This window comes from Otolemur garnettii, unplaced genomic scaffold, assembly GCF_000181295.1.
Source record: "Otolemur garnettii isolate 467f Iridium unplaced genomic scaffold, OtoGar3 scaffold00131, whole genome shotgun sequence".
In the NCBI taxonomy this organism is placed as follows: domain Eukaryota; kingdom Metazoa; phylum Chordata; class Mammalia; order Primates; family Galagidae; genus Otolemur; species Otolemur garnettii.
The window spans coordinates 356934-366206 of NW_003852526.1; the positions used below are offsets into that span (position 1 = coordinate 356934).

Consider the following 9273-nt stretch of genomic DNA (forward strand, 5'->3'; position numbering starts at 1 on the left):
GGATAGAAGGACTGTGGAGAATACACACACACACACACACGCACAGATATGGGTTTTTTGTTTATAAGAAACTCTTTGAAATTGAAAAAACATAATTATAATCCCACCAGCAGTGTAGTAGTGTTCCCTTCTCTCCACATCCACAATACCATGGAGTACTATTGAGACATAGGAAAAGATGGAGACTTTACAACTTTTATGTTTATCTGGGTGGAGCTGAAACACATTCTTCTTAGTAAAGTATCTCAAGAATGAAAAAAATATATACCCCATGTACTCAATACTAATATAAAACCAATATATAGATAACTACCGACCCCCACACATGATAAAACACAAATTTAATCTAGCAAGGGGGAGGGAGAGGAGAAAGTAGGGAGAGGAAGGGGTGAAGGGGGGAGGAGGGACGGCAATTGGCGAGATCTCACCTGATGTGCGCAATGTGAGGGTATTCCGCACCCCCACTGTGAAGGGCTCAACTACAACTTGAAGTTTACCTTTGAATTGAAAACAATGTAATCTAAACATTTGTTCCCTAATATTAATTTGAAAAAAATTATAATAAAAAGTGAAAAATATACAAGAATTTTGAAAAGTATAGCATTGCAAACAGAAGTTCCCCAAATGATTTTGTTGTTAAAACATACACATTAACTAGAATCACTTTACTATTCAAGGTAAATCTGTAATAATAATTCTTAAGGATGCAAGTGATTAAAGGACAAGAACAAGTGAAGCAGGTCTGGGTCCAGCAGTGTCGTTGTCTGAGTCCTTTCTCACACAATGGATGGGCTCTGACTTAGTTGAGCATACAAGGTCTCTAAATGATGTCAGGGCTTCACATCACTCATACAGAAGACAACAGTTGCAGTGATAAAATAACTTCATTTTATACTGGAATAATTATGTAATTTTTTAATAGTTTACAAAGAATTATATCTTAGCAATCCATAGATTCCAGGATTGCTTCCCATAAACAAGTCTAGGCAACTTATATCCTCTTAAAAGTATTCCATAGATAAGGATATTTTCATGAGCAAATATATGCTTTTGTTTTCCAGATTTGTCATTAACAAGTTTGCAAGATTAACCTGTGTTGTTAGACTTTTTTATTTTCCATGATCATTCTCCTTTATAAAAAAAAGAATGGATTGCAAGCAAACTTACTCTTTAATATTTCACTTCCCACAAAGACTAAAAAAAAAAATAAAATTAATGGTGTATTTATATCATAGTGGACCATAGACAAAGAATACTAGTAGAGATAAGAAAGACATTTAAATAAATAAAAAAATATATTTCTAAGTAATGCACAAGAATAAAAAATATATAAGCAATAAATGATGTAACTTCAAAACATGTTATAAAGAGCAAAACTTAATAAACATTAAGAAAGAAAGCTTCTTAATTCTAATTGGATATTTTAAAATATATCTCTCAATAGATGAGGTAATAAATATGCAAAATATGCAAAGGCATTGAATTAAAGAACAATACTAACTTCACCTAATGGAGTTATTAAAACACTCTGCTTACCAACTGCAGATATTTTTTCAAGTGAACACATGAGTTATTTCAAAACATATGAATTATTTCAAAATGATAATATATGTTACCATTTTTAATCATTGAGATAAATTAAAATTCAATGCCATATATTCCAGTCATTAGAATTACTAGAATAAAAGAGCAGCAATATCACAGACAGCAGAAGGTACAAAGCAATCATAGCTCCCATATACCGCTGGTGTGATAATAAAACTGAGCATATGATAAACTTATCCAACAATTCCTCTGTAAGAGTTTATTCAAGAAAAATGTAAGCATTTTTATTTTCTGAACAGACTTGCACATGTTTGAAAGCGAAGAATGTTGTTCAAGAATGCTAATTGAATTATTATTCAAAATAACAAAACATTTTTAAAAAATCAATGAAAAGGAGGGTAAAAAAGGAAGAAAAATAGAACACAGTAATACAAGAATTGGAATGGTATGCAGCCATTAAAATACAATAAAATATTGATATGGGTTAGTACATGAATGTATCTCAACATGATTTTATTGTGTTAAAAACAACCATATTTTAGAAAGTAGAATTAAACGATTCCATTAATATGAATTTCAGTAATAGGAAAAAACATGGCTACTGGGATAGAAATCAGGAAAGTGTTTGGCTCTAGGACTGAGAAGAAGAGAGAAAGAAAAGTAGATGAAAGGATGGAGAGTCAACAGAAAACTGGAATCTATTAGAAAGGTCAAATTAACGTCCCAGTAATTAAAAATTATCTAAAATTTAAGAACTCAGGAAATGTGTTTACCACATTAAAATTTTAAAATAGCATAGAAATATGGAAATGTAGGAGAGAATGGAGAACATCAAAATGATAAACATGAAAATAAATATAAAATATTGACGGTGCAAAGCAATAATTATTAACATTTTGTTATGTTGTAAGCTCCTGTTTCCCCCAGGTCCCTGCCTTCTCCCATTCCCCCACCCTATGGGCCTTCCCAGCCACATTCCTAGGCCCCTTCCTTCCCCCTAGGGTTGCCAAGGACAAGCTTCAGAACAAGGAAGAAAAGTCCCAAGTTTCACAAAACCCCAAAGTTCTCAGTAGATGAACAATGGTGGAAACTCACAGAGACTTGATTAATTACTGTTGTATAACCATATCCATTGTCAACCAAAGCTGTACTAATCATTGTTACACTACTGTAACCATTGCTGTATCCATGACTACCTGAGCTGTAACCCTCCTCACTTAACCAGTCACATTTGGCTTCTGTAGTATGCTTGCACAAACCTATAAAAGACAACCTACCCCCTACTTCTGGGCTGCTGACTGCCTCTCAGAGCAGCAGCCCCTGCGGCAGGTAAAATAAATTACCAATCTATTAATCTAAGTGGGGGTCCAACTCTATCTTTTCAGGTCATAGGGGGTACCACAATTAAAGTTAAAATTATATGTAGTAATAAAAATATAGAAAGGAGTAATGTAGGAGGTAAGAGTTGGGTAAATGGGGTATAAAATTTCTAATGTTCTGCCATTTATGATTGCTATTAGTTTAAATCTGTGGTCCCCAACCCCAAGGCCATGTACTGTATGTGGCTGTACATGTACCACTCACTGCCTAAGCTCTACTTCCTGTCAGATCCTCAGCAGCATTAGAATCTCACAGGAGGGTGAACCCCGTTATAAACTGCTTATATGAGGGATGTAGGTTGCCTGCTCTTTATGAGATTCTAATGACTGATGGATGTGAGTTAGAACTGAGGTGCTGATGGGGAGCACTGCAAGTAGAGATTATCATTAGCAGAGAGGTTCGACTGTGCAGACACCAAAATAAATCAATTGTCTGCAGACTCATATCAAAACCCTATCAGTAAGTGGCAAGTGACAATTGAGCTACATCTGTGGCAGGCTTTGCAGTAGAAACACACTCCTAGTATCACTGTCTCCCGTCATCCCCACAGGGGACCATCTAGTTGCAGGAGAATAAGCTTAGCGAGCCCACTGATTCTGCGAGATAGTCAGTTGTTAATTATTTCATTATATATTGCAATGTAATAACAATAGAAATAAAGCACATAATAAATTTAATGCACTTGAATCATCTCAAAACCATCACCAATACCCCCAGGCTGTGGAAAAATTGTCTTCCATGAAACCAGTCCCTGGTGCCAAAAAGGTTGGGAAATGCTGGATTAAAGAAATCAAGGGTGAAGAAACTTACAATAAATAAATGAATAAATAAATAAATAAATGCATAGCATATAAATAAAAATAAAAGAATAAAACTGGTAAATCTGCAAAATACAAAGAAGAAAAAATAAAGACAATAAAATTAAAAGTCAATGGTATTGTTGAGAAAAACAGGGAAAAACCCCATCTTTATAATTATATTCAATATAAAGGTACTACATAAATCCAAGTAAAATTTAAAACTGCTACATGGTCAAAAATAAAAACTTACTTGTATACTATTAAAAATATTCATCTTTCATTTTTAAATATGTTGGAAACAGTTAAAAGTAGAAGGATATATACAATATATTATGCAAAAATTACCTAAAAGAAAGCTAGCATAACTATAAAAATACTAAACAAAAAATATTAAAGCAAGAAGCATTACTAGATATGATATAGAATATTTATTAACTACAGAAGTTTAAAACTAACAAGAAACTGCTAAAATTCTAAATGTGTGTTTACTTAATAGTATAGATTCATAAAGAAAAAACTGGCAGAAATAAAGGAATAAATAAATTCACTATCATAGTTGTAGATTTTAACAAAAATATATAATAAAAACAACTGTTACAATAAAATAACTGTTAAAACAACCATACCATACATGAATAACAATTTTAAATAACAAACCTGGCAATTAAATTTTAATAAATGACATGTCTAGAACATTGCCACAAATTTAATGAAATTTAAAGTCTTTAAAAACACATTGCATATTAACCAAAAGCAAGTTTATACTGCTTTATAAAAGAAGCTTTGAAATTGTCATGAGATTGGCAGAGCCTGTGGCTCAAGGAGTAGGGCACCAGCCCCATATACCAACATGGTGGGTTCAAACCTGGCCCCAGCCAAAAACTGCAAAAAATAAATAAATAAAAATATCATAAGATTTTAAACTTTTGTATATTCTAATAACAAAGAGTACAGACACAACTGAAATAGTTAATAATCAGAAAAATAAAAAACGCTGTGAAATGAAGCTATGTTCTTCTAAAATTAGAAAAGATCATGATGTTAATGATTAGAAAGCACATTATATAAAACAGTGTAGTTTGCAGCTAAAATAGCAGCATAGGGAAACGTATAGTTCCAAATGCAAATACTGGAAAAGAAAAATGCCGAAACTCAGAGATTTACCTTCTTACTCCCTGAGTGATGAAATGAAAACCACCCTAAGTGAAGAACTGCAAGAAAAGAAAAACAAAGACCACATATACTCACTACCAAACTGGAACAAACCAGTGAGCACACAGTGCACAGAGGGAAGTAAAACTCAGTGAAAAGCCACTAGGAGGAAGGGCAGAGAAGGGAAAGGGAATAAACCAACGAATGTGTACCCGGAGCACTATCTGGGTGACAGGCAACCTAAAGCCAGGATTCAAACACTGTGAAAATCAGCCAGGTAACCTAAAACATTTGTGCCTTCTTAGTATTTTGAAGTTTAAAATAAAATTGATGTTAAAGGGAAACAAGTCATTTTATCAAAAAGATAGTTTCACATTTTGCTGTAATCCGTGAGAAATGAACTTTTATGAATGACATGAACCAATGCCAGATAAGATGAGTTCAAATACTAGTTATTAAAAAACAAATAAGCATTTGTTTCCTGATATGTTGTTTTTCCAAGATGATTTCCTATTCTAAACTAAAAATACAATCAGTTTGTCATTTTCCTGTCCTGTTCGGGTAGCACGGTGACTTAATTATGATACCTTTTATTGGTTTCAGTACTCTCGTAGACTATTAAAAGTCTTTTCTTTCTCGCGATTGCCATAGTTTTTTTTAATTATGAATTTACATAGAATCAGCATTTCATTTTCTTTCAAAAATAAAAGCTATATGGTATGTAATCATTGTGTTGAATCTGTGAATATCTACATTGCTTATATTAAATTTTTATTTTAATATGTTGTTGGGTAAAATATTCTAATAGTTTGTAAATAAAATTTATAACTATCTCATAACAGCGAATGTTCCATAATTTTCCTTATTGTCAGTATCCTTTCGAAGTACTGGTATTGAAGTGATTCTGGCCTAATAATAACAAATAGCCCTCCTTATGATATTCTTTGGAAGACTTTATATAAGCTTCATGTTATTTCTTCCTTACATATTTGAAAGAATTAAATGATGAAGCTATTTGGGCTTCTATATTTATATAGAATATATTCTATACATGAAAGTTAACAATATATTACATTTCTTTAATAGTAGACTATCAAGATTTTATTTTTTGCTTTTTGAATAACATAATTACTTTAAATGTCTATACATTTAATCCAATTTGTCAATTTTTCAAATTTGTTACTGTATCTTTTTTTTTTTTTTTTTTTGATATAAGAGTCTCACTCTGTTGCCCTGGGCAGAATGCCACAGGATCATCAGAACTCAGAGCCAGCTTCCTCTCTGGGACTCAAGTGATCATCCTGCCACAGTCTTATGAATAGCTAGGACTACAAGCAGCCTCCAGGACTTCTGGCTAGTTTTCTATTTTTAGTAGAGATGGACCATCCCACCCATTATTTTCTGTTGAGTTTTACTATGGAATGTGCACATGGGTGTTGATCAAGTAGTTTCCATTTAATAGTGAGTCCATGTGCTATTTGTTTTTACATTCTTGATGTACTTCACTTAGAAGAATTGTCGCCAGTACCATACAGGTTATTACGAAAGGTATTTACTCGTTTATCATCTTTTTTAGGGCTGAGTAATACTTTATGGCATACATATACCACATTTTATTAATCCATTCATGTATTGATGGGCACCTGTGGTCATTCCACATCTTTGTGATGGTGAATTTTGCCGTAATAAATATTCTAGTGCATGTTTCTTTTTTTAATGTTTACATTTTATTTTTGATGTAAAGAAACCATATTTATATAATACATTCATGTTTAAATATGTTACAGCTCTCTGTAGAAAGTAATTCATTAAGACAGCAACGAGTGATTTGGATATGATCTTTAAAATATTAAGTCTAGCCAGGGGTCGTGGTGGGTGCCTGTTGTTCCAGCTACTTGGGAGGCTGAGGAAAGAGAATCACTTAAGCCCAAGAGTTGGAGCTGTGAGCTGTGATGCGACAGCACTCTACCCAGGGCGACAGCTTGAGACTATGTCTCAAAATAAAATAATTAAGTCAAATTAAAATACTCTTATCCAGACTCCGATTTCATTTTATAGCCCATTTGCTGAGGAAAACTGAAGAGAATAGCAACGAAGAGAGGGTGATGAACGGAGAAAATTGCCCCTCCCACACTGGTCAGAGTCTGTGTCTCTGACTAGCCCTTCACACCTCTAGCCAGGCCATGGGGACCAGCCTTGATGGTGCTGGGCTCTGCTGTTCCAGCTGCCATCTGGGAGCCCAGTGAGGCTGTGGGATACTGTGAGTCTTCCTGGGGACCCTTGGAAAGTCCCCTGCCATCCTTCTGTGACTTCCAAGGCTGAGGGTCAAGGACTTGTCTCCCCATCAGGTCATCTGGGTCAGTAGTTGGCTAAAATTCACATAGCAGTGCTCTCACTCTTCTAAAAGCCAGGACATGTGTTCAAACAGAAGTCAGCAGGACGGGCTAGAGCAGCTGCCCTTCTTGGATCTAGTGGCAACTTTCTCCCCTGGTGGCTTCTCTTTCTCCTTCTCCTGCTCTTTGGTCCAGTCCTCGAGGCCTTCTGGAAGTGAGGTGTCTTTGTCCAGGCTACCAGTGCCTTCCACAAATTCTTCATAGGTGGGTAGATGTTTCCTCAAATGGTCTGGGGTCCAAAAGTTCACCCATATCATTGTTATCTAATACTCCTTTTTCTAACAGTAGAAGAGCAGCCTTCTTCAAGTCAGCTTTCTTTTCTGTGATAAGAGCTGCTGTTCTGTAAGCTTCACTAGTGAGTATTCACACTTTCTCATCTTATCAGTCTTGCAGTGGCTTCACTGTAAGTTTTCTCACTGGCTGGGAGGTTAAGGGAGATTTGCCCAACCTTTTCATTCATGCCAAACTGAATGATCAGAGCACATGCACTCTGCAGCACTTTTTTCAAGTCATCTTGAGCACCAGTTATAATTTTTCCAAAGAAGATTTCTTCTGACCCTAAAGTCATGCACATCCAGTCCAGGAACTGCTCCTTGGTGCATAGGTACTGCTCTTTGGAGAGGTACTGGGCATAGCCTAACCCCTTCCCACGTGGATGATGGATACCTTTCAGATCCAGTCTGCATGTACAGCTAGCAACTGCATGTCCTGCTCCATGGTACACTAGGGTCTTCTCAGGCTGTAGAACCTGAGGTTTCTTTCTCTGAGCCACCAATCACTCCCTCAATTGCTTGTTCAAAGTGTTTCTGATTTATGGAATTTGACAGGTGCCTCCCAGCCATCAAAGCAGCTTCATTGTGGACATTAGCAACATCAGCTCCTAAAACCCTGGAGCTAAGGATGCCAGTTTTCTTGCCAGTTTATCCGTCTCCAGGCTACTGTCCAGTTTTAGAGGTTGGAGATGAACTTTGAAAATGGAGGCTCTTCCTTTCCTATCTGATGGTCCAGTAAAGAGCTGCCTGTTGAGGCACCTGGCTGCAGCAGTGTGAGGACCAGGGTATCTGGCCTGTTGGTGCCTGCTGGGATGAGGATGTTCATTGTCCTGTTAAAGCCATCCATCTCCACAAGCAGTGGATTGATGGTTTTCTCCTGCTCACTCTGCCTTCAAAGTTGCCTCTTCCTCACTTCCTCCCCACCACATCTATTTCATCCATGAAGAGAATGCAAGAGGCATTCTTCCCAGCAAGGGCAAATAAGTCTCTGACCCTAGCTGGGCCCACACCAACAAATATCTCCAAAAACTCAGAGCCACTGACGATGAGAAAGGGAACATTGGCTTCTCCAGCTGTGGCCTTAGCTAGGAGTGTCCTCCAAGTACCTGGAGCACCAGTGAGAAGGGCACCCTTTGGGATTTTTGCCCCTAAGTCTTCATACTGCTTTGGATTTTTCAGTAAGTTCACAAATTCCATGATCTCCAGCTTGACCTCCTCAGAGCCAGCCACATCTTTGAACTTCATGTCTATGTCATCCTTTAAGAACTTGGCAGTGGTTTCTCCAACACTGAAAAGTCCACCCATCCCTCAGCTGGACTGCCTGATGCCAGCAGTCCCTCTTCTTGTGGTGTACAGCAAGAAGGAGATGATGAGTACCCTGGGCAGTATTAAACCAGATGCTATTGCCCATCAACAGGAGTTTTTCCTGCTGCAGAAGTCACTCGAACAAAACTCTTGTTGACAACTTCCATATGTCTACTACTCCTTTATAAAGACAATTATTGACAAAGTCCTTCCAAGTAATTTCTCTCCCAGAGCTCTTGAACAGGAAGTAAAGCATGATTCCACCGCAAAACAGTAGTCCAGAGAGATCCTGAAATCCTTGTTGTCCCACAGAAAGTCACTGGAATGGAACCTTCTGGAACCTGGACTACCAGTGAGAAGTATCTTTCTTGCCACCTCATTTTCACCACTTGCACGTGGGGTAGCAGTGATTTTGATTTTTTTTTT

General features: G+C 36.6%; 1 pseudogene; it reads right to left on the bottom strand.

Moving 5' to 3' along the window:
• Nucleotides 1-7308: 7308 nt before the first annotated feature.
• LOC100946434 overlaps nucleotides 7309-9273 on the bottom strand; it is a 41657-nt pseudogene continuing 39692 nt past the window's right edge.